The sequence below is a fragment of the Manacus candei genome, unplaced genomic scaffold, assembly GCF_025592945.1.
Source record: "Manacus candei isolate 608988 ecotype Guabito, Panama unplaced genomic scaffold, ASM2559294v1 h1tg000011l, whole genome shotgun sequence".
NCBI classification, from domain to species: Eukaryota; Metazoa; Chordata; class Aves; order Passeriformes; family Pipridae; genus Manacus; species Manacus candei.
The window spans coordinates 22,644,641-22,667,539 of record NW_026138059.1 but is presented as its reverse complement, the minus strand read 5'-3'; positions in this window follow the sequence as shown (position 1 = coordinate 22,667,539).

Sequence of the window (22,899 nt, the reverse complement as noted above, 5' to 3'; positions counted from 1 at the left end):
ACCTCAAGGGGTCTGTTATGTACCTGATACTGTTTAAAAGAAAACATAGGGTGAAAGCCTAGTAGGGACAAAGTTTTTGTGAAAATGTTCTGGCAGTTCACTCACTCTTTTGAATAACACAAGAAATCAACTCATTCTCTTTCATGACTCTCTAGTCTCAAGGTGTGAAACCAACGGGCAGGAGGTGACAGTACAGGAGCTTCCCATGAGCTTGTTACACAAATGCTTTTATGTGAGTCCAGTTCCTGACAGGCAAATGCCCTGTCCCAGTGAGCAGAATTGCTGAATCTCCAAGTCTCTTCCCCAGACAGGGTTTCTAAGTTTGATAACACTTATCATTGTCTGGAAACTAAAACACAGGATGATAAAAGTGATGATGATTAAGTAATTTTAAAGAAAGGCAAAAATTCCCAGATAGTCTTGCTTTTCTTACCCTAAAGCTTCAATTGGCTAAGAATAGAACCAAAAATTAATCTCCCTCCCCAAAATGAACTTAATAGATACCTTTTCAGAATTTAAAAATAATCATTAAAAAGCAAGAAATGTCCACTTTTATTAAAAGAAAGTAATTGCTATTTATGTGAGTAAGGAAGACAGAATGGGATTTTTTTTGGAGTAATGTATATTTGGACTTCAAGACCTGTGTCTTGTACCTTTATGGCAGGTTCAAGGTAAAATTGGTCAACAGTGATTTCTTCTGATATTGAGTCCTGTGTTGAGCACCAAACACTGGAGGAGGATTAGCAGTTAGTTGCATCAGGTACTGTCTCTGGCTATGAGCTGCTGTAGAGGAACTACCATTGGGCTCCTCTCCAGAGAGCAGATTAGCACAACTGTTGAACATAACTCCTAAGACGTGATCTGGTTGTAAAGGAGTAGGTTGCCGTCATGCAAGAGGGACTAATTAGATTTCAGCCTTCCTCTAATATGCCCATCAAATCTTTGCCTTTCTTACTTTCTCAGCAATTAGGGGCTCAATGCAGTATCTTCATAGTTTCATGTTTTCCCATGCCATTAGTGGCCCAGAGGAACAGCTTTATGTGTTAAACAGTATAAGGCACATGCAGCCAGAAGAGAAATAGAACATGCAGAATCTCAAGTTAGGCACTGCCTTGCTGTATTTTCAGATGTTGCAAGCAGGCATAATGAACATACTACCTAGCAGAAAGTGCAAACCCTGTGCATGTATCTTAAATTTTATCCCTCAGGTATCCATCAGACAGCATTTCCTACAGTCCAGATTCCTCTCCTAATTATTGGTGCCTGCAGTCTTTCTTTCCAGGTATGAGCAAGGTAACCTAGAAAAGAGCATGTAACTGCTTGTTAGAGCACTCATCTGGAAAATAGAAAAGAAAACATATTTGAAGGGCTTGGATTTTGTGGTGATCTCAGGTCTGCAGACATCCCCTGAAACTACCTGCTAAATCAAGGCAATAAAAGCAAGTGCTGACTAAACTCTGGACCTGAGAAATCTCAGCTGCCCCCAGATGGGCACAGCCCTGTGCATGCTTGACAGCAGGTCTTTCTGGTGCTCAGGTCACAAAATGCATATGCAACCAAAAGTTGCCAGGTGTGTAAATTTGGCAACTCAGTTGACATATATGTCATCCTTCTTGGATCTAGTCCTGGTGTCAAGAATGATTTAATGCTGGACTAGGTCAACGAAAAAACCTTGTTGAGATGAGAAACATCTAGTGTGGAAATGGACTTCAGAGAACAGCTTAGCACACATGCTGACCCCATCTCTTTTGGAATAAAGGAGCTGATACACAAGCAGGCAGGACTTAAGCTAGTGGCTTGTGCTCCATATCAACAGCACATTTACACTAGTTACTTACTCTCTTTCCATATGGGAAACATCATAAGAAGAACTGCCTGATCTTTTCTTTGCATGCCACTGCTCTTTCAAACTCCAAGACTAATATTTCCCTGGCTTTTACCTCTTTCTTTATTTGCCATTGCATGGAGTAGGTCTTCCTCACAGGGCAACAGCCTCCCATAGAGGCAGGTAATTCCTCAGTGACAACAAAAGTAGCTTTCTTGCTGCACTTGGGGAATTAAAGAGATATTGGACATAAACGTAGATCCATCACTTTCTTCTTGACAGCTTTAAGCCAGTGAATCAGTCTTTCTGTCACTCAGGAAGAGAGTTGTAGAGTAGCAGTATCCTGGCCCTCATTCTCATGCTCATTACCTAGATTCACTGCAACTGAACTGTAAACCCTTACTCTTTCAAAACTTATTGTCTTAAAACCAAAAAACTTTCATAGAAGAATAATGGGACTATTTTCCTCTGAATTTAGGTTTTAGTTGCAGTTCGATTGTTTCTTATACTTATTTTCACCTTTTGTTTTAAGTTTTCTCTAAAATGTCTGCTTTTATTAGTGGGAACACTATCCTGCATCCTTGTTTCTGATGTTACAGCTGACCTCCATCAGTGGGTATTTGCAAACATATCTATCAAAACTTAACGGGAAAAAGGCAATAAGTTGCTGTGAAATTATATTTTGGAGAGGTCAGCCAAATTTCAGATAGGTTTGGGTGTATTATCTGACTTGCTGTCTGTAGGAAAAGGTTGGGTTTTCTCTGTTCAATGCAGTGGTATCTTCCAAGTAAAATTTGCCCAGTGAATGAGCCAAATAACAGCTGAAGTACCTGAAAGTGCATGAAGTCCTTAACCCATCACCTATGTGGCATGGAAAATACAGAACACTTCAATACTTTTATTTTTAAGGTATGCATGATGTTGTAGTAAAGTGGTTTTCCAGTCCTGTTCAGCTTTTCTTTCTTTCCATAGTATATTCAAAGTAGATACTTTTGTCCATATTTTCAATGTGTATTTTATTTTAGTGAGATGAGGTTTTTATGTGTCTATGTTTCCTTTTTCCTTAGGTCAATTCTCCCTTTTTTTATATATATTTGCTTTGGTTTGGTTTGGTTTTGGTATGGTTTTTTTTGTTTTGTTTTGTTTCAAATCTGTGTCTTATATGTGGTCCCTTTTTCCTTCTTCCTAGTCTCTTTTATTTTCTCCCCTCTGCCTTTTCCTCTGCTCTCACCTGTCTGTCCTCATGGCTGTATTAAAATTAGCATCAAATGATTGAGTACTCTCAGCTTAATTCCCCCTACTCTTTGTACACAGTTCAATCCTCTACACAGGATTTTTATACTTCCTTAAAAGAGAAAAAGCAATAAAGCTCTTTGTCTTCCTATCTTCTAATTTTCTAGGGCATGGATGTGAAGGCTAGGGGAAATGTTTATGACAGTCTATTCCTCATAACCTGCAGAAAAGAAAGGATAAAGTGATTTTTAGGGTATCATTGAAGGCAAAGTGGATATGTGTCTCATCAGGAGCAGTTGTCCTAGCAAAGTGCCTGGTACAGACCTCAGACCACTGGGTTTCTGGCCACTGGGTTCACTTGTTTGATGCTCTCAGTGAGCTGTTGGGCAGAGGAAAGGTAGAAGGCACAAACAGGAAAAGAACCCATCCATGGTTCAGTGCCTTGGAAGCCAGGCACAGAGAGAGGGACAACTACACTGAACACTGCCAACAAATTAGGAGTTCCTGGTTATCCTGGTCCTCCTTGCCTCTCTGAAATCTGGGAATCCTTCTATTCACAGGGTTCCCATTTATCTGCATGTCCTTGATGTTGTGTTCAGAAGGGACCCACACGGATCACTGAGTCCAACTCTTAAGTGAATGGCCTGTACAGGGAACAAATCCATTGGTATTATTAGCCCCATGCTCTAACCATCTGATCTAATCTCAGGGTCCAAGTCTAAGCCAAGAAAAACCTTTGGACTTACTGTGTGGGATCCTTTCCTGCCAGGTCTCTCTGAGATCCTTTTACTCATTATTGAAGGCTGACAAACATTTTACTACTGTCAAAGGGACAGCTATATTTTTTTGTTTTATTCTGCTTTTCTACACTTGAAGAAGCATCTGTTTTCCTGTGGTTTTAACAAAATTAACCATGTGAAGGAAATCCAGGTGAATTATAGATACTGTTGGTGGAAATGGGCATTTTAATAGGAAAATAAATAATTCCATCTATGTAAAAACTGTACAGGGAAAGATACTGACCCTATTCAAACACCAACATCACAAATAATAGAAATGGGTTTTCAAAAGATTATTGGTAAAGGAAATTGTTTTTTCATGTGACACTAGACATTCCCTTTCCTTTCCCCCAGGTTTTCAAGGGAAGAAAGCTTATATCTATCTAGTTAAAATTAAGACTGTTTAGAATGCTGCAGGTTCCTGAATGTGCTGGCCTGTGAGAATAGCTGCAGAGGACATGGTACATTGCATGTTTTAAAGACAAGGATTTTTACGAGTCTAGTGGAATAAATATTGTGTTGGTGACATGACTATATAAAATCTTCTGATATGATTTCCCAGAAGAGGTGTTCCTCAGTTATTCCATTTTTGCATTTGCAAAAGTCTTCTCAGACTCTTGTAGTTCTGCAAAATTCAACTCTAGAAGAAACACTGTTGAGGATCTGCAAATGACGGAGCTGATAATTCTTACATTAATACTGTGTATAATCATAATCCTTTCCAGTGACACCAGTTCAATTTGGTTATTAACATGAAGTTGATCTCTTTTTCAAATTAATTAGCATATATCCTCACACTTCATAAGAATTAAAGCCTCCATCTGAAGCCCACACAACAAAGACTCCATAATACACTGACAAGAGGGACCCAACTTTTCCCACAGTTGCTCCTGGAGAAATAGTCATCTAACTTAAAGGCTTTCTGCTAATTAATTCTTCTGCTTGACATTCTGGAACAGGGAGGACAAAAATCCCTGTCCTAATGAACCATTTGTAGAAAATGATGTCTCTCTAATATATCCCGGTTTTGTGTTACAGCTAAAGAATGTGGCATGGCTCTTCAGCGATTTGGACCTGAGCTACTGTTCTCTTGGAATGTCCTGTGGTGTCTCAGATGACCTACAGAGAAACAATGCTTTTTCATTAATGCACCAGTTAATTTGTCCTGGAGGTCTGCTCCTGAAACTTCTCGCCCTTAGTCCATATCAATAGGCATGTATATGTCTATATTTTTTCATACTAACGATATGTCTAGGTAAACAATCAGCCTAGACATTTCACCACAAGACTCTATCCTCAGCCCCATACTCTTTCCTTAAGAAAAATTCTACCTCCTTTAATGCCCAGGAGAAAGGATGGTCTTGCAATATGCCCAAAATAGTGTTATACGTTCTTTATGGCAGAACAAGAATATTTCTTTGTACATAAAAAATTCCCCCCAAAACCTCAAACTGAATCTTTGCTTCATCTGTGGGTAACTAAATTAAATAAAAATGTATTACTTCAAAACTAATAAAAGAAAAATGATACTTTCAAAATTCTCTGAGGACCTTCCTGTTTTAATGCTCTCTCCAGCAATTGCAAAGACACAAACTGAGCCTGAGATTTATCAGAGCAAGTAGAGTGCAGCATGGACATTTCAGTTGCAGTTATGAAGCACGTTGCATTTTACCCAAGGACATTAGACATTCAATTCAATTCTATTTCCTCTTTCATTGTGACATTTTGTTTTAATATGCTGTCTCCTGCTTTCAGTGGTCAGAACTCCCACTTCTTTTCCACAAAAACATTCTGAGGTTTTCTTTGGACTGAATTTTAGCTAACCTGTGGGCATGCATCACTGTAAAAGGAGACCTTTGTGTTTCTTAGGCAAGGGTGGGGGAATTTAAAATCAAATCACTACTGCTATTCCTTATAGTCAGAGGTTGTGAATACATGTATAATTGCATTTTCCCTACTGGAAGGCAGTTGCATGAATATTTGTAAGCTTATTTTTTTCTGTTTTGACATCAAGAGTGCATACTGCAGCATATAAACTAGATAGCACGTTGAAATACATTATTATGCTATCAAAGCTGAATAGTTCAAGCTAATACTTTTTCTCAGGTATCCTCTTATTTTCATATATTTAAACCTTTTCTTGTTTTAGACATCTGTTTTTTTACCTAATTTAACTAAAGGTTTTTCAACTTCTTTTGTAAGAAAAAAATAATAATTATTGGATCAACACAAAGGCCAGTGTTGTTTTTTTTGCTCATAAAGCTCAGTGTTCATAGGCAGTGCTTGTTTAGAGGTTACGATTACAATACATCACAATAAAACAACCAAGTTTTTTGAAAACTTCAGTGAAATTTCAAGCATGTTTTGTTCCATTATATACAGTATGATGAAAAAATCTAGAGTGCTCAGACAATTTTCCAACAGTCCAATGTATTTTCCAACCTATCTTAGGGGGATATGTTTGCTAGTGATTTAACCACTTCGATTTGTTCCTCAAGAAACATGTCTATGACATCTAATTTGGAGAGATATAAAGATGAAATTAGTGCTGTTGAGTGACAGTTATAAATTAATCTCCCAGGAGGAGTTTTCTCCTGTAAGCAAACCAAATTTTCCATCGATTAATTTCATTCCATTAAATCTACTTACTGCTTACTCTACTCCTATTACTGAAATATTACTTAGTCATGATACATCTATCTTCTTAATGTGGAGCCATGTACAAAAGAAAAGCTTTTGCACTGTAGAAATGTCAAGAAAGGTTCTGTGAAGTCTGTGTTTCAGCTCAAATTTCCTGTTTTCCACGCTGCACTGGAATTTACATAGCAGAGAGGTAATTGTGGATAACCCACCTGGCTGATCAAAGGAAGCCAGATGATGCAAACTTCTTGCATTTCGGTAAAGCTTTTGATACTGTCCTTCTGGACAAAATGTCCAGCTTACAGCTGGATAAACATGTCATGTGATGGGTGAACAATTGGCTCATGGGTTGGGTGCAAAGGGTTGTAGTGAATGGGGTATGATCAGACTGGTGACTGGTCACTAGTGGGGTTCTGCAGGGCTCCACCTTAGGCTCAGTGCTCTTCAACATCTTCATAGACAACTTGGGTGAAGGACTCAAAGAGATACTAAGTAAGTTTGTCAGTGATACTAATTAGAGGACTCCACAAATTAGAGGACTCGGCAATCACCAACAATAGGAAGTTCAACAAGGGAAAGTGCCAGATTCTGCACCTAGGGTGCAGCAACCCTGGATGTTCGTACGGATTGGGGAATGAGATGCTGGAAAGCAGTGCCACAGAAGGGGACCTGAGGGTCCTGGACGATGGCAAGTTGAATATGAGTCAGCAGTGCCCTGGCAGCCAGGAGGGCCAACCGTGTCCTGGGGGGCACCAGGCAAAGTATCACCAGCCAGGAGAGGAAGGAGATTGTTCCAGTGTGCTCTGCACTGGGGTGGCCTCACCTTGAATATTGCGTAGTTTTGGGCACCACAATATAAGAACGGTATTAAGCTATTGGGGAGCATCCAAAAGACAGTTATGAAGATGGTGAAGGGTCTAGAGGGAAAACCATACAGCAGTGAAGGTCACTTGGCTTGTTATATCTGAAGAAGAAGAGACTGAAGGGAGACCTCATAGCATTCTACAGCTTCCTTGTGAGGGGAAGCAGAAGGGCAGGCACTGATCTCTTCTCTCAAGAGTGCAGCGATAGGACCCAAGAAAGTGGCATGAAGTTGTGTCAGGGGAGTTAAGGTTAGATGTTAGGAAAAGGTTGAGTCACTATCCCTGGAGGTATTTAAAAGATGTGTAGATGTTTCACTTGGGGACATGGTTCAGTGGTGTACTTGGCAGTGCTGGGTTAATGATTGGACTACATGGTAGTAAAGATGTTTTCCAGCTTAAATGATTCTATGATTTTATGATTAAATCAGAATCTATGATTTGGGCTTTTCCAAAGGACTGATAAACAGGTGAGACAAAGGGGTTTATGGGCTAATATGACTGCTGGGGAAATGTTGTTGTTCATTACCCATTATGTTTTATTTATCATATGAGGCCCTGCTTTAACTTCTGTACTATGGTAATGATGATTTTTTCTGATAACCAGTCAAAAAAGATGGATGTAAACATATATATCACAATGAAATCTCATTGAGGATTTCTATGAACCTATCACAAAAGACCTATACTGTGTTTTTATTTTTTTTCTGAACTGGTTTGTTATGAAACACCTATGCTGTTTCAGTCTTTGGCAGTAAGCTCAGCAGACAGAGGATATTGGATTATATTCCTGAAATTGCACCCAGTTCTGTCTTCAAACTGTTAAATTCCAGCATGCATAAAGTTTGTTCTGCAAAACAAATTACATTCTGCTTTTCTTCTTCCCAGTATAACACAAATAAAATTCATCAGGAATTGAGAGTAATGTCCTTCATACTGGAACCAGTTCCAGGAACCCAATGCATAGTCAGAAGAATTTGACTTTATTGTATATTATAGCTTAAAGCTTATTGTACATTTGTTTTTACATATTTCAAACAGTTAAAGTATGTGCAAAATTTGAAGACTGGCAGTTTACAGTACATTTTTTGTAGAACATGGAGAGCCCTCAAACGGAATAGTTCATTAGGACAGCCTTCTATATTTATATTTCTTCCTCTAAGAAAAAACAATCTGCTTTATCATATCACAATACAGTTACATGGTTGTGTCCTTTTCTTCACCATAACATCTCTGATATCACTTAAAAGGTCGTTGTTATTTAGTGTCACAATTATACCACACTTAAAATGCAAGAGTTGATGCACCAGTGCTATAACTATTCTATTCTTCATTGCAACAGATAAAACTATTCCTATTTCACTCTCATTATGAGATAGTATTACTTGTTTTTGGATGTTTGCATAACACTCACGTGCAAAACTGCACCGGCCACTGAGCAATTAGCCTTTTGGCCTGTCTCTCTGTCATAACATTGTTTTAAAAGGGAGTAACTGCTTGTTAGGCAGTAAGCGCTGCTCGAGGGCTGCTACTGCACCTGTGTGCACATACATAATTCAGAGAGACCCTGTTCATCCTATTGCTACAACTTCCCTGTCACTGCAGGTAAAGAGGGAAGGGGAACTGGCTATTCTGCAGTAACAAAATGAAAGGCTTTCAAGCAAATTTCCACTTTCTGTGGTGTATTAAAACAGCCATACCAAAGCTATAATGTGTGATTTTAATTAAAAAAAAAATACAGTAATGCATTGAAACTGGTATACTCAGGAAAGCTATCTGCAGAGGTAAAAAAAGTAAGCAGGCTGTAGCAGGGAGTGGATCTACCCGTGAGCATGTAAAGTGCTTACCAGAGTCGTGGTTGAGGTCTGTGTACTCTACCACTGAATCAGAAGCCATGTTCTGCACCAGCACATCACTCCATTCAGCAGCACAATGATTATATTTCCATTTTTACGATAAACTCTGTCTGAATTACTAATCAGAAGTAGGGTTGATTGACTCTTCCCAAAAAATCTTTTACATGACACTTGCTCTCCGCATTGTGCCTGAGCATGTCTCAATTACTTATTAAGGAAACTGCATTGTCTTAAAAGGATCCCTCTGTGCTGGAAACATGGCCCGAGTTGAAATTACAAACCTTTCTGTCAGGTTTGTCTCTAGCAGGCAATAAGTGTGCTCTCCTACTTAATTAAAACTCTCTTCTCTTTAGATTTGGTGTCCTGACATATCAGAATAACAGCAATCAGCAACGTGCCCTATGAAAAGATATTTCTTTAAAATATCCTATCGTTTCCCGCTGGCATTTATTTTGCCAGCAAAGCAGTTTGAAAAAGAGATTCCTAGGTTAAGCACAAAAGCATTGAAGCAATGATCAGCAATCTGACAAAAATACTGTTTTTTCTCTAACTAAATAAAAAAAATATTTGCAATACCATAGCAATTTTTGTACATAATGAGCTCAGGTCAGACAGATGTTTGTTCCCTCCCCTTCCATTTGTTTTTTTTTTTTGAGGTTGTCATGGTTTATCTCCAGCAGGCAACTGAGCAGAACAGAGCTGTTCGCTCAGTCCCTCCCCAGCATGATTGGGGAAAGAGAACTAGAAGGGTAAAATTGATAAAATTTGTGGGTTGAGACACAAGGTTTAGTGTCCAGTTCATTGATTCATGCAGTATAAAAAGAAAAACACTGGAACAACCCCCAGGGCTGCTGTTAAGGAGCACAGTGTGAACAAAAATAAATGCATGCAAAAGAGAGATACGGGTACCATGTGTCACAGTTCTTGGAAAATAAGATGGCTGGAAGTAAAATCAAACCTTTGAAAGAACTGATGGTTTAGTTGGATCCAACTGAAAAAGTTTCTTAGGTCAACAACCACACAGATTAATTCCTTTGTAAAGGTCTACTGTGCTGCTTAATTTTAACTTTTCAGTGGCATTTGAGAGGAGGCAAGAGCTGGTCAGGAGACTTTCACGGTTAAGAGCGAGTGAAAGAGGACACCTGTGATGTTGTTTTGGCTGTGACACCATCTCTTCCCAGGGTAGTGAATGAGAGTTCTGCTGATGGACGGATTGACCCCACATATTGTTTTTTAAGGGTATATCTGGCTACACTACAGTAGTGGCACAAAAGAGTGTCTAAGCAGTAAGTGGCAAAAGCCAGGCATCCAGCAGTTTTTGAAGCCTTTAAAGGTATTATTTTATGAGCCAGTTAATAGTCTTCAGCCAGAATATTCAGTGCTTTCTTCTGTGGCAGCCACACTCTCCAATGGGAGATGGGCAATGAGTGTTAGTAAGTAGGAACAGCCTAGCCTGATTTATGCCCTATGGAGAAAGCAGAGAAATCAGTCAGTTTTTAAAATTTCTGTATCATTTTGCCATATAAAACAATGCATTTGATTGTATTTCAACTGCCAATAGCCATCTGATTGCATTATACAAACTGCAGAATGCAAGATGTCTCTTGGCATGAGTACTGGTGGCTCAGTCGACTTGATGAACCAGAAAAAAGTTTCTCTGAGTTTTACAGTGTTAATGAACAAGCAGATACTTGAGAGTGGCATCGACCTTTAGGGAACAGCCTCTCCTTCCCAACTCTCATGTTGTCCTGAGCTGTCAGTACAGTGACTGCAAGAGGTATTTCTTTTTCCTGATCCAGAAAGATGAAATAGTCTCTCTAAACAGCTCTGTGATTGTTGAGGAGAAGATCCAAAGGAAATTAAGTGTCGCATTGAGGAACATTTCTTTCCACCTAAGAGGAAACTTTTGTCATTTTTTTTCCTGTTCAGGAAAAGAAGACCCCATGCTGGTCCAAAAAGGCCTCAGTGCCTTTAGCTTGAAGGAAAAGAGATCATAATGAGTTTATGAGCTTAAACATGTTAAAACTGCCTAATTGTTACCAACACAGATGGGCTCATTTTAATCTTTGTAACAGTCCTATCCCACTGAGACAACAGAGCAATGCTTTTGTTCTTTTTCCCTTGAGCAGAACTGGACTACAGTGATATACACACAGAAAGTCTTGTGTGATATGAAAGTTACAAGAAACATTTTCTATCTTGAAGTAAATTTTAAAATTTTGTTTATATGTTTTGTCAACCAATCATGTCAGCTTAACCACTATACTTTTTAGAAGCATTTGCTTACAGTACTGTTAAAAATGTAAAATAACAGTACAGCACACATTCTGGAGCACGAAATGGGCAAGAAAAGTTGGTCTGCTTTATGAATATCAAAATTATTTCTAGACAAGTATTTTTATGTTATCATGACATAGTACTATTTCCTGCTACAAACAGAATTACAGGAAAAGGATGATTCACTTACAATATTTGAACACTAAAATTGTAGCAAAGACTGGCTAGGGCTGATACCTGTTTAAGAGTTCCAGGAAAAATATACTGGGGAAGAAAATAAAGAGAAGTCGAACGAAGGAAATAAAGATTTAAAGTATGAAAAAGCTGGCTAAGAAAATATTTTTTCAGTTCATTAGCGAACATGATGAACAGTCTTGCTCTTGAGAAGAAAGAGTTAAAAAAATTAGGACCTGGAAGACAGAACAAAAAGGAAGAATTGGAAGAAAACAACATGGAATTTATTTCTTCACTTCTTTGTGTTAGCTCCTACTTTCCTCTTTGATGTTTGCCCCTTTTCTCATGCTTCTCCACCTTAATCATGCTGCAGCATCTTTCCTGGTCTGGAGTTCCTGATGCTGGGCCTTTCTGGATCACCATCCCTTCTTGAGAAGTGAAGCTGTATCATGATAGTCTTGCTGCCAAAGGTGGCAGCTCTCTGTATTCCCCCTATCATACCACTTCTCCTGGCATAGGATCTAAGGCAGAAGACTGTCCCCAGAGCACAACGAACCAAGGTACTTGTAATATGTGCTGCAGAAGAGGAATTTGGGTAAATAGAAACTCCAAAGAAATTGCCTTGCTGAACTGTTTGATACCAAAGATTAACTCTGCCCCCAGAATCCATCAGATGTATTATGTAGCAGTCAGTATTAAAGAAACTTAGACCTAATTTAAAACCATTTTTGAGCCTCCGTAATTTTCATCTTTCAGCACATCCAATAATTATCTAAAATGAGGACGTTTCTGTATCTTCTGCTTTCCAAAACCTTTCAGTACATATCTCTAGTACTAAACAAGTTTAATTTTCATTCTGTTGTTGAGCTGCAGGGAAAGGAAAGAAATATATTCTCTATACTGAGTCCGAATAACAGAAACACTTGAGTGAGCACCTAACTGTTATGTATCAATACCCATGACTTACATCATGCATTTTATTCATACTCTTATTTAATTATTTTTATTAGTCTTCATGGGCTTGCTGAGCACACAAACAATCAATCTACATCCACCCTTAAATGCAATGTTCCCATGTAAGTGTTTAAGTGCAAAAGAACACATGGAGACACCTTAGTTCACTATTTTGAAATGGATGTATGATTTTCTATTATTCTGCTGAGATTTTCTCTTCCTAGCAAACTAGATTTTATCACCTTTAGGACTGGTGTTAAACAAGGCACAGATATAATCCTTAGACCCTGGCTGACTACTAACAAGGAGGGAAGAGGTAGAATTTCAGGCAAATGTGACAAAATTAGAGCTGCAATATTCCTACAAAAAGAGCCACTACAGCCATGGCTTCCACTTTTCATTTAGTTTGAAAGAGACCATATTGCTCTACAACTATCTGAAAGGAGGTTGTGGTAATGTGGGTGTCAGTCTCTTCTCCCAGGTAACAAGTGACAGGATGTGAGGAAACAGCCTCAAGTTGCACCATGGGAGGTTTAGATTAGATATTAGGGAAAAATTTCCTCATGGAAAGGATTGTGAAGCATTGGAACAGGCTTCCCAGGGAAGTGGTAGAGTCACCATCCCTGGAAGTGTTCAAAAAACGTGTGGGTATGGCACTTGAGGACATGGTTTAGTGGTGAAAGTGGTGGTGGTGCTGGGTTGACAGCTGGACTTGATGAGCTTAGAGGTTTTTTCCAAGTGTAATGATTCTATGATTCTGTAAAACTCATTTGTCCCATTAATTATGAACACCAAACTCTTCCCCCTTAGGAGCTTTAATAGAGACATTTTGAAGCACTTAAAAGTGCCAGGGTAGAAAAAGTATAAATTGTACAGTTGTGGCATCCAGCTTGGGAGGCCTAGGGAAAACAATGTACTCAACTACTTTTTTTTCTCTCCTATCTGTTGAATCTGATACTAGAAGGAAGAAAAACTTTTCTGCTTTGAGGAGAAAATGTCATCTAATCATTAGTGTTTGTTGTGTGCTCTGAGGGTAGGGGAGATTATGGCTGGGGTTCAGTCACCCAAAGTCGGCACTGAGTGCCATTTGAGATGCTGTAGTGTATCCTACCTGTCCTCCATCTGCTGCTCTGAAAAGGTGTAGGTCTTCTATATCCATTTATCAGATCAATGTACGTGGACGTGCCTAAGGCATATCAAATAGCACTGGGCACCTATATTTAAGTAAACAAAATAAGGTCACCACCGTAACAGGAGTGTAGACACAATAATCTTCATGTAAAAATGCTTACAGCTCTTTTTTAATTTTCTTTTTTTAATCCCTTGCTTCAGTTCCTGTACTAAAAAGTCCCTCTCTAAAAAAACTTGTTCTCATTGCTGTGTTCAACAGGGATATTAAAACAGTCAAAGTCCAGGATCAACTCTTACGGTATGCAAATCTTATGCCTATAACAAAAGGACTTCATTTATGTGGGAGGCAACGAGAATTTTTCAGAATATATCTGTGTAATTTCAAAAGCTTCAAGACTTTTGATTAAGTCTCCAAGAAATAAATATTGGAAGGATATTCTTTCCCCCGCTTATCTGTAAAAGGACAACTGAAATGTCTTAAGCATTCCAAAAAAACCCCAAAAACTCCAAATCCCACCACATTCTGTAACAGTCCTCTGGACAATACACATATAGCTGCCGTTCCTATGTTGCTTGGCTAAAACATGTATACTTAGATTCTGACCTAACCCACCATTTAACTAGTCTGTACAGGCCAAATCCTCCTGGAAACCATTCCACACATATCGTAGAATCATAGAATGGTCTGGGTTGAAAGGGATCATAAAGATCATTGTGTTACAACACTCCTGCCATAGGCAGAGATACATTCCACTAGACCAGGTTACTCAGGGAGAAGCAGGTAGCTTTGAGTAGTCAACACAGATTTACAAAAGGGAAATCTTGTTTAAACAGTTTCACAGCCTTCTACAATGAAATTTCAGGTTTGGTGGATGAGGGCAGAGCAGTGGATGTTGTTTACCTGAACTTAAGCAAGGCTCTCAACATTTTCTTTCACAGAATCCATACAGACAAACTGGTGAAGTATAGGATCAATAAGTGGAAAGCGAGGAGAAGCAATGCCAGCAGTTCAAAGGAGGTGATTTTTCCCCATCTATTCAGAACCAACGAGACACATCTGAAATGTTGGGCCCGGTTTTGGGTTCTCTGGTAGAAGAGAGACATGAACATGCTGGAGAGAGTTCAGCAAAGGGCTGAATGATGAAGGGCATGGAGCATCTGATGTCTGAGGAGAGGCTGAGAAGTCTGGGACTGTTCAGTCTGGAGAAGAGAAGGCTCAAGGGGATCTTATCAATGCATATAAATAAAGAAAATGCATAAAGAAAATGGAGCTAGGCTCTTCTCAGTGGCATATATGGATATGCTGGCAGGCAACAGAATTGTCTGGAAATACTGGAAATTCCATTTTAACTTAAGAAAGAAGCTTTTACCTTAAGGATGGTTAAAAAACATCAGAGGTTGCCCTGAGAGGTTGTGGAGTGTCCATGCTTGGACATACTTATAAATGGCCTGGACAAACTCCTGAACAACTTGCTCTAGCTGGCTCTCTGCTCTGAGTAGTGCTGTTGGACTGGACAATCTCCAGAGATTCTGTCCAGTCTCAGTGATTCTGTGATTCTGAACTGAAGACTATCTGAGGTTGACAAATCCTTTGCAATCTACATGAGATAAAGAAAAGTGCTTTATAATCACACATGGCTAAAGTTGATGTTGTCCTCCTGACACCCCCCATAGCCCGACACAGTTTTCAAACACATTGGTGGTCCTTCATTGTTCAAATTTAGCAACCTAAAGTTAATGATGTTTCTCCCCTAACTGCAGAAGCTCAGTTTCACTCTTACAGTTCATATTGTCTACAGACACAGTAAGGTAAAGAACAGAAAAATGTACACAGAAGGCATGATATTTCTTTTTTTTTTTTTTTTTTTTATGTGAAGGCTGTATCATCCTGCTTGGTAGTGTTTAAAGCCACAGTCTGAAAACTGAGACTGTGGGGAGTACTAGAGTCAGCTGATGTTTTTGAATAGATATGTATATATATTTGTTCCAATACCAGATGGATAGGCAGTTATGGTTCTTGCTGTGCTGACTTTCTATGCTAATAAAAACTGTTGACAAAGGATTTGAGCTGGTTTTGTGACAACTTGTGCAGGAAGATTTAACAGTTTTAATTTGTTTTAGATTAAAGAAACATTCTTTCAGAATAAATATTTGCATTGAAACAATATAGGAAAAGATGTTTTCTTTTATGAGATATTTATTTAGCAATTTTCCTTCTGAGAATTTTCTTCCAAAAGATGCCAAATATGCAGTAATGGAAATTGATGTCTTTTCTTTGCACGGACCAGGAAGAGTTTGGGGGCTTTGCTGTCAGCTTCCACATGGGGTCAGTAAGGTCACGCCCCACTGTGAAATCTGTAATTTCCCATTATCCCATTTATAATGCTATATCTCAACAGAAATTAGGTGTCTTGTGCTGACAAACTCTCCCTAGTTGCTCGTGTTCCCATCCTCTTCTTTCTTAACAGTTAGTGAGTCAGGATTGAAATTCACTAGCGAAATATGCAGTCCTCACTCTCCTTCCTGATTTGCAAGTATACCAACATTCATACATCCTTCAAATATAGCACAGACCTTGTCTAATATGCATCCTACCTACCCCGCTATAGTGGCTATACCCGTGTTTTTTGCTTCATGGTGCACCAGGATACTTCCTTTGGCCATTTTCCTAAACACTCCACAGTATGTTTTACATAGTACCACAAGACCTTTCCAAAAGCTAATCATAAGACTCACAGGAATCCCCTGAAATATCCCCCAATGCTCACAATTATCACGTTTTCCCCTCCTTATTAGTTAGTTCAGATGACTCTCCTCATGACTGGGCCTGAGCAGTTCCCTTAATCAATAGCCAAAGAGCTCTGGTCTTCATTAGAGTCACTTTCCTTTTCCTCCTCATTTATCAATTTCCTTGCTACCTTTTTATTTGTTTTGCACTGAGTAGTCCTTAAGTAAGTAACTTAATAAATCAAGTGCTCAGTTCTACCTACTCTTAAAAAATGTATTGTGTGCGTAGGTCCATATTAGCCTCCAAGACTCAAAAACCAGGATGTTTCCTGCCTCTGAAAGCATTTCCAAAGATCAATACTGTGATTAAGGTACTTGTAATGGGTGGGTGTCTGGTAGCGGTTCTTCTGAAAGAAGCACAATGCCAAAGGTTGGATTAATTCATAAAGGGATGGATCCTTTCCACTGCCTTGAAAACTATGCAACACAAGATCCACACTATATTAAATGTTTAGCATTTGATTCCAGAAAGCACACTTTGCTCAATAGTTATTTCTGACATTAAACTTTAGCTTTTTGAGCTGCTTAAGTACAACGCTAGCAACACTGGTTTTCTGACTAGTTGGTGGATAAAAAGCACTTAAAATTCAGTATTAATTTAAGTGCACTTTGTAGATCAATTCTTTGAATTTAGCTCTCAAAATGTACCACTAAATGTTAGTGCAAATGTTGTAAGCCGTAAGAAAAGGTTGTCAGAATCCATTCAGGTATTAACATTTACGTAGCCTCTGTCTAGGCTCTGGGATAAAGCAAGTCTTGTATCAGAAAGCTAATTGGTAGAAACTGATCATGTTTGCTTTGTGAATGCGACATAGGTCACAGTGTCACTTTGCTTCCTTTAGGAAGTCTCTCCCAGACAGACAAGCCCATATTTTCTGTATGTGAATTCATAAAATATTGACATTTAATGTATTCACATGTAAAAGCACACACTGAGCCATATTGTTAGTATAACAGTCTATGAAGTATGAAAGCTGTAACCACAGACCCTACAATCATCCAAAAAATGAGAAGCTCAGATGTAGCAGCTTAGTTGCAACATTCATTCAAGGAGGTCTGCAAGCTCACTCCTGGATTAACTGACATTTGAGGGAATTTCCTAGCTTGTTCCTTAAGCCACCATAGTTTCAATTTGAATATAATCGACTTTGTAGAACAACAGGTCTTTATTAAGATGTACTACAAGAATAATTTCTCAAAGTAAAAGCAAGAGTTTTCAGGAAAGCAAAGCCTTTTATTTATTTATTTTATTTTTAAGAAGTAATTCAGTTTGCACTCCTTTGGTACAAAAGAACACAAATTCTCATTAATTGTGCAGATCACCAAGATTGCACATACATTGCTGTGCTCAGAGCTTCCCACTGGAGCTCTCCTTCTTTTTGTTTGTCCCTTTCAGTCCAGCTTCAGGATGCAGACTCCCAGGATTTATCCCATTTTTATGACAAGTATTTGTTCATAGGAAGAACAAAAAGAGATCACTTCTCTATAACCTGTCTTTGTTTCATAATAACCTCATAGCAACAAGTAATGGCTTTCTAAGTCATGTACGTGTACACTGGTGACTGCATAGGCTTGAAATTACTTGACTCTTCATAGGAGAATATTTTGTGCTTCACTTGCTCTTGACATTTAATGACATTTATCTTTATTTTAACATCCAAGATTTCATAATCAGACATTTGAATTCTGAATGTCCATTTCAGGAGATGGTCATCCCGGTTTCAAAGATGATGCCTTCATTTAGGAATGTGAATTTAAATTTGAAACTGAATTTGACTCATAAGTCTTATACATACCTCCAACAGTTTTTGATAAAATTTGCCAACATCCTGACCAGTTTCTTGGTACCTGGGCATAAAGAAACATTCTTAAAAACCTACTACTTTTTTAAAACTTTTAAGCACATAGCATATTGCAATCCATTATCAGTTCTTATATTCAGCTGGTGTTATATACTTAACTACAACTTTCTGATAGGAAATTTCATGCTCAGAAGACATGTTCTTAAGCAATGCTAATTCTGCATAGTTAATAGAATAGTTCAATATTCATTGTAAGATTTCTCTGTTCCTGTTGCAATCTAGTCCCAGTCCTCTTCTAAGTGCTCTCCACTTGGGATATTTTATTCAAGAGTCTTAACTCTTACATAAAACCATCTGGTTCCTTCCTGTAGGAATCTCCACATTTTGTGAGCTCATCTGGCAAGGAAGTGAGTCTTCTAATTTTTTTAGAAGAGTCATGTCCTCACCACTCTTCTCCTCGGTGTTCTCATCCACACTGTGCGCACAAGATGTTTCACATTGTTCTTCACAAAAGGCTAATAGCAAGCTGGTCGTTGTGGTGCTTATTCACCTCTGCTAATCTTTGTGTCCAACGCGCTTGCAACAAACGTGGGTAGAGCCCTTCCCAAATCTTCGTTCATGAAGCCCAGCCATGATGGGCTCCTTCATGTGCTATCTCAGCTTTTTTCCTATAAAATTTTAGGGGTGAGAGAGGAGTTCATGTGTTTACATGGGTTAAGTTGCAGTTTTACTGCTAGCACTGTGATTCTATTATAAAATGCTGTTTTCTAGTGAGGTCAACACAGATGGTACATTTTATTCTTTTGTTTATATATTTATTAATTTGCTTCAGAGAAGACAGTGATGGTATCAGCTACCTAAAAGAAGTAAATAGCATTCTTTAAAATAATGTGTGCATATGTTTGTTCCGCCATTTGTGTTGAACAACTGCCAAGGTAAATCATGCAACCACCCTTTCTCAAAAGGGAAATATACAGTCCTCTCAGAAAAAAAAAAAAAAAAAAAAAAGGTGACAATCAGGATGCTCATGAAATTACTGAGCAGTATGCTTTATTCTGAGTCAAAATGCAGTATATTGAAGATACTGCAAATATGACTCCTGGTAGAAATGCTGATCATGGGTCATCTACCGCCACCACCTGCGTCTCCTAGAACGCTTCCATCAATGCTGCCTCCGTACAATCCTAAACATCCACTGGTCAGATTATGTGACCAATACATCTGTTCTTGAACAAGCAGCAGTCACAAGCATTGAGGCCATGTTGCTGAGAACACAGCTGTGCTGGGCAGGGCACATCTCCAGGATGAAGGACCACTGCCTTCCTAAGATCTTGCTTTATGGTGAACTTGCCACCGGCTGCTGCAAGAGAGGAGCCCCAAAGAAAAGATACAAGGACTCCCTGAAACAACATCTCAGCCTTGGCCATATTGATCACCATAACTGGTCTACTCTGGCCTCCAATCGGGAGGCCTGGAGACACACCATCTATAACGCTGCTGATGCCTTTGAGAAAGCACGCAGGATCACTCTCGAGGAGAAAAGACAATGCAGAAAGAATCATGCCTTGCAGAATATACCACCTAAGGAGTCTTTCTGCTGTGCCTTTTGCAATTGGACTTGTCTATCTTGTATTGGTCTCATTAGCCACCAGCGTGCTTGTAACAAATGTGGATAGAGCCTTTCTAAATTTTCATTCGTGAAGCCGAGCCATGAACAGAAATGCTGAATGAAATATTATTATGATACCATGTATGAGGGCGGAAAGAATGCAGATACTGACCAGAAATGGAAGCATAAAAAATGCCAGGATATATTTTACTCTTTTTTTTTTTAAAATAAGGGCACATAAGTCACAACTCTCAAAAAAATCATAATTAAAGGGTACATCTTAAAACACTTCCAGGAATTGCTATAAAGAGCAAACAATTTTATAACTACAGTGTGGGATGACGAACTGACTGATAAGGACTGTGGTATCTTAGATCAGAAAAAGTAAACACAACTTTAATTAAAGATGATTCTTTTGCATGTATATGTTAGCATTGAAAGTGCAGACAATGATAGCAATTTTCCCAGGAAAATTCCAGTGGGATTTGCTGAATAGCCAAGTTTTAAAAGGACTTTTAATCGATGTTGAAGTGCCCTGGAATCATAGATTTTGCAATGTTTGATGCCCACAGACTGGTGATTTTCAAACTATTTTCAGGATCTGAACAGGTGTTTTCACACTATTTAGACCTCCCACAGCATTTCCATGTCTGATTCAAATGTGGGTCTGAGATAACTTCCTAGGCAGCAAAAGACAAATCCTAGAGCTTGTGAAAAACAACTGCAGAAGAAATAGTATCTCAGGCAAAGAAAAGTATTATAAATGTTTCCGTGTTTAAGTTTTTTTTGTTGTTGGTTTTCATTTTTGGTTTTTGTTTTTTTGTTTTTGTTTTTTTTACAAAAATAAAAGCTTTTATAAACTACCTTGGCATATCACTAAATGCATTCATTTTAAACAACAGACAAAACCAGGCTTGTATTCAAACTTGTTTTATTTGCCTATTAAAGCTATCCTTTAGGAACAGCTGGAGTGGAAGCAAAGAGTCTGGCATCTTTTCATCCAGTTTCCCCTGCTCTCTGTACCAGACAGCTGCCTCACATTAAAAGCTGAGGAAGAAAAAGCAGAGTTTAGCCACACACTGTTTAATGAAGGTCTGAGACTCATTGTTTCCTCTGTTGGAGGTTACCTCATAGAAGGGTCAGGGTATTTAATTTGGTAAATACACCAACAGCGTGTAGGTAACTGGTAACTACATCTAGATTGGTCTCTTGCTGAGAACTCAGTAAGTGATTTTTCCTTGATTTCTGGGCAAGAAAAGTTTGCCAGTACAGTAGCTTAGAAGTACCTAATTTGTCTACAGATGAACATATTAGAGAGGCTGCATGGTAGATTAGATGGAAGGGTTTGCAGTCTTTTCCATCAAAAGAATGGCTTGGGAGATACTGTTTTTTTCTAGGAAAGAAATATAATACACGCCAGTTCTCTATAAACCCAGAGGTCAGTTAATTAGCAGCCCCATAAAGCAAGTTGCCATGGAGATCAGGTGATTTACTAATTCTCAGAGAAAAGCTTTGTCAAATATAAGTGTGAAATCTTGAATGTGGTTGTGAACGTGCAAACAGAGAGTGAAGTCTAGAGGTAAAAAGAAAAAAAAATAATTCCTGGAGCACAATCTACTAGTACAGTATTCAGAGGGAAAAGAAATACTAATGAACTTTTTTTAACATCTGGAGAAATGCTGGTATGGCATACCCATGTCCACTGATTTGATTTCTTCCATGATGGGAAAATACAGTTTAAGAAGTGGGAAGACCTGTTTTTCCACTGGCCCAGAAGCAGTAAAATCTGATGGCTGTTGTTTCTTATCACCCCAGTGGTCTGTACGAAATGCTGCCCCAACCACAGAGGGAAATCCCAGCTTCGTTAACCAAGAGTGGCCATTTAAGGTCTGAAGTTGGCTTATTTTTCTTTCTCTCTGGTAACTAAGTGGGAAACCTCACAGAAGGGTCACACTATAAACTGCAAAAAACAATGGGACAAAAGGATTGAAAGACTGAGAACATGGAAGATAGAGCAATTGCCTCAGCATTAATAGCTAAAAAGGGGAGGCAAAGTCTTCTAAATGACTTAATAAACTGAAAAAAACCCCAAAACCAAAAGGGTAGTTTGTAAGGGATTACATTACCATCCTTATTCTTTCACAACTCACTCAGCATTACTGTTCAATTTTTTGTGTGGAGACAGAGAAATCAGATCAGCAGATCTTCTCAGAAGCAGCTGTCCCTTAATTTCTGGGGCCCTTTGTAACAGAACTTGGTATTCCACACACCTCTTTGAGTACTGAACTTATTATTGTTTCCCTAGGATTCAAAATGAACCACCCAAGATAGGTGTCCCCACATCCCTTCGCAAGGGCTTTGCAGTCAAAGCTCACTGATAAGAGAAAGAAGTGAAGTAGTAAAGCAAGGAAGGAAAACAGAACCTAAAGCAGCTCTTTGCCTGACATGCCTATTATTTTGAGTTATAGATGGAAACAAACCTAAAATGTAATTTCTCTGTCTCCTTAGGAAGGGAAAGAATTTTGAAGTTTTGACAGCAGGGAAGCAGGGAACAGTGAAGATGGCATGTCAGAGTAATGGTTTTCTTAACTCAAACTTCCTTGTCAAAGACAGGATTTAATTTTTACTTATTTTCAATTTTTATTCAATTGCAGCCAAATTTCCTTAACTTTTTTATTTATTTAATTATTTATTTTATTCCTAACTCCTTATTTCCTCCATTTCTCCTGAGGTTCTTACATTTCTCCCTATCAACAAAGTGAATTTCTTCAGCTATGACAGAATGGTACAATTCTCAATTCTGGCAGCATAATCTGCCTTGATGTTTTTTTGTAGGAGTATGTGAGCAGGTGATGGAGTTTCTAAGAGCAGAGTTTCCTCACTTTGCTCTTTTGAGGCTGTTGTAGGCAGTTTTTTAGGTGGACGCAGCAGAATTTGAATGAATCTGGCAAGCAGTGTTGCCCTCCTAACAG